Source organism: Apteryx rowi, unplaced genomic scaffold (genome assembly GCF_003343035.1).
Source record: "Apteryx rowi isolate R43461 unplaced genomic scaffold, aptRow1 scaffold_338, whole genome shotgun sequence".
Lineage (NCBI taxonomy): Eukaryota > Metazoa > Chordata > Aves > Apterygiformes > Apterygidae > Apteryx > Apteryx rowi.
Window position 1 is genome coordinate 617,762 of NW_020449841.1, and position 3,963 is coordinate 621,724.

A 3,963-nucleotide genomic window follows, 5' to 3' on the forward strand; every position below is an offset into this window, starting at 1 on the left:
GGCCTCTCGCCATCACCGGGGCCGCCGCAGCCTCTCCGCCACGGCCGGGGTCATACGGGGCGGGGCAGGCCAGAGGGGCAGGCCAGAGGGGATGGACAGGGGACACAGCGGGGTGGAGAAGGCGTGTCGAGGGGGATGGGCACGGGACAGACACACGGTGTGTGCAGGGGACAGACAGGAGACAGACATGCAGCAACACATGGCGTGTGCAGGGGGACAGACAGGGACAGACACACAGCGTGTGCAGGGGACAGACGTGGGACAGACACATGGCATGTGCAGGGCACAGGGACAGGCACACGGCATGTGCAGGGGGACAGACACAGGACAGGAACACAGCATGTGCAGGGGACAGACGAGGACAGACACACAGCGTGTGCAGGGGGACAGACGGACAGACACAGCATGTGCAGGGGGACAGACAGCAACACACTGTGTGCAGCGGACAGGCAGGCACAGACACATGGAGTGTACAGGGAACAGACACGGGACAGACACACAGCATGTGCACAGGGATAGACATGGGACAGGCACACGGCCTGTGCAGGGGACAGACAGACACACGGCACGTGCAGGGGATGGACATAGGACAGACACATGGCGAGTGCAGGGGACAGATATGGGAGAGATTTTGCCTTCGCAGTGCATGTGTCACGCAATCAGCCATTTCCTAACAATTCCCCACCCCAGGATTGTCCAAAAATTTAAAGTTGTGCTTGCCAAAGGCCAGTCCCCCGTTTCCTTTGTGCCTGCTGCCCATACTGACTGAGAATCGGTACTTCATATCCAGAACAAACCCCCAGGTTCCCCAAGGTTATTTTCTTAAATTCCTGTTTTCCTGCAGCCATCCCTCATTCCTGCAAGCCACATCCTTTTCCTTCTCCCCGCAGGGCAGGAGGTACCCAGAGGAGGAACTTAACGAGCACATTACAGGCATTAACAGTTTTGTGCTCCTCAGGGACATGAAGAGCCCCAGAGTTTTCATTCCAAGCATTCCCAAGGACAAGCCCGAGGAGGAGCCGCTCAGCAGACCCTGCTTGCACCGGAGATCCCAAACTCCCCAGAAAATGGGGCTGTCCCCAGAGGGCAACCACACTCGGGGCAGTCAGGCTCCCCGGCTGATGCCCTGGCTGCGTGGTCAGGCTGAAAGGCCGCCTAACACTGTGTGTTGCGCTGACACGCATCAAGTCCAGCAATGTTGAAGGGAGAAGGAAATGGTGGAGGGGCATTACTGTGTTTTTCCTAAGAGTGGAAAAAAAAACCCACCCAAAAGTCCAAAAGAAAATGAACGCTTTGCTTTCTTACTTAGCCTCTTGTATTTGCATCTGAAGGAGAAATGCCCTTGACACCAGGCAGCAGGAATGAGAGCAGACAGAGCTGGGATCCCTGCACCTTTACAAACTCTTTGTGGTCTGAACTGGTCGGTTTGGGCCCCCTCTCCATTGGCCACATGCATCGGTGCCTCACCCTCCTCTTCCTCGGCTCCACTCGTCTCTGCCTCCTCCCGGTCTCTCCCTGCCCTGTGACCTCCCTTTTCAGTTAGCTGATTCCATCCTACAGCAGCTCGACCTTTACCAAGACCCTCCATTTAAAAATAAGTACAGCTTCCTGCAATCACATAGGTAAAAAAATGCCGTGTTTGACTCCACTGGGTATTTGTGTGGTCTGCTTAGAGCTTGCCTTAGGGGGGGGGAGAGGGGGCGCAGGGAGTTATTTCACATTAACTTCTGCTTTTTCTCATTAACCCCTGCAGGGTACTGTGTTTCCAGTGAGCTGGCTGGCTGGCGGTGTGACATTCAGTCTGGGATGTGTTAGGGGAGCGTTAGTGCCCGTGGGTGCAATTTCGGCTGATCCCTGTGTGGGGGGACCCTGGCTCCCGTGCAGGGGCAGCTCTTCACCACCGTGGCCTCACAGCATCACCCGCTGCTGGCGTGGCGCATCCTAGCATTACTCCACGGCCGAGGGCTGCCCCGAAACACTGCCTTTGGGAGACATAAGCAGCCAAGGCACATCGTGCAAGAAAGGGACCTGGAAAGGACAAGGAATCACCTCCGGGACTGCATTAAACAGCACTCCCTGGAAAGGCTGTTTCAGGTCGGCATCTGCCAGACCTGCCGCTAAGGTCAGCTGTGGCTACAACCTCCCCTGAAGCCTTGCCCAAGATCTGACTGTGAGCCTGATCATTGCCAAACCCCACCTGTTCCCCTTTTCTTTTCCGTTTTCTCACAATATGCGGCCCAAAACACCCCTTCCCCTCTGCAAGGCTGCTCAGCAGCAATGTGGCGACCTCAGGGTGGAAAACGCTTGGTGCTAATGCATTGGGGCTTGCGGTAAAAGGAAAAGAAGACATCAAAATGCTTCACTTTGAGGCTCAATAAATGCCAGGAGCCTCCAGGCTGTTCCTGTTTGGGTATTTCCCAATCCTCCACCCCCTCCCTGCAGGCGACCGCCTTCACGCCTGCGGTTCAGCGCAGCACGTTAAATTTTGCACTGTTTTGCACCCACCAATTGCAGCGTTCAGCACAAGGGATGGGCACCAAAGCAGGATGGAGCTGGTGATCTGTACGGGGTGGCAATGCCTCCAGTCGTGTGACACCTTGTCCCCCCCACTCCCCCTCCTGGCCCCACAGCTCATCCAAGCTCGGTGCCACAGGCAAAGGCTGGACACGGCAGAGAGAACGGCGTTCCAAAACTGAGGAAAAAAAGGAACTTTTTATCATTGTTGCCATGGAGACTGAAATAGATACAGGAACAGCTTGTTATTTTTCTCCTTTCCTCAGGCCCTGCCCTGGAAGGCCTTTCACGCCAAGCTCAGCACCATTACCCACAGGCAGGGTGGAGGAGAAGGATGGAGGATGCTCAGGTGCCTCTCAGCTTCCTCCAGCAGGGACCGGCTCTGCCGCAGCAGCACACATGCGCGCAGCACAGGGCACCAGCCCGCGGGTGACGCCTCTAACGTTTGCACCCCGCCTGGGGAAGAAGGGTCGCGCGTCCTGTCTCAGGGCACGCGAACCCTCTGCGACCTCCTTTGCACTGCCAAATTTTCTGCCCGATGTCCCCACCGCAGCACATGTCACCATGCCAACAGCCCCAAGAGCCGCTCTGCTCACGCCTGCTGCCTGGCAGCAATTTTGGGCAATGAGCACCTCAGCGCCTGCAGCCCCACATTTCTACCCGCTGTGTGCGGCTTTGCATTGCCACAATCCACCACCAAGCTCTAAGAAAAGGGTTTCTGCCACCCCATAAATTTCCACGTCTCCAGCTGCTGCCATGGGCCCTTTCCCACCAGCTGGCACAGGTCACTGGAGAGCCGAAATGGGGCTGCTCTGGGGAAAGCTCAGTCAAACAAGCGTTCTTGTGTGGAGTCCCTGGCAACGTGGGTGTGGAAGGAGCTTGAGGGTCTCCAGCCCGACCTCCCACCAGCCCCAGTGCCGGCTCCAGGTGGCCGGCATCACCGTCCCCCTGGGTGCTGCTGGCCGGGGCTGGTGCCAGGGTGACGCCAGCCCGGGCAGGACTCAGCCTTGCGCCTCGCCGGGCTCCAGGAGGCAGGTGCTGGCCTCGTTTACTGGCAGGAGCAAAGTGGGAGGAATAGCAGGGCGCTGGACCGTTTTCCATACCCACAACCGCACGTTGTCAAGGATGCTTCTGCAAACACTGTCATCTCATCCCCTGAGGAGGACCCTGTTGCTCAGCTCTCTTGGGTCACCCAGGAGCATACACAACGTCAGCTGTCACCACTACAAGCTTTATGAGTTGAAGAGGGTAGGTCTCTGTTAAAATTTCCTCCCACTGAGCGCCGTGAAAGTCACGCTCCTGGGAATCCATCAGCAATCACGCAGACTCTCAAAAGCATCTGCATGATTTAGACTAGACCGAGTGTTTTACTTTTCATCTCCCTATAGCCCGAAATGAATTGTGTTCCCGTGCGTGCAGGACAGCTCGTCACAGTCCCACCAAGAAGCA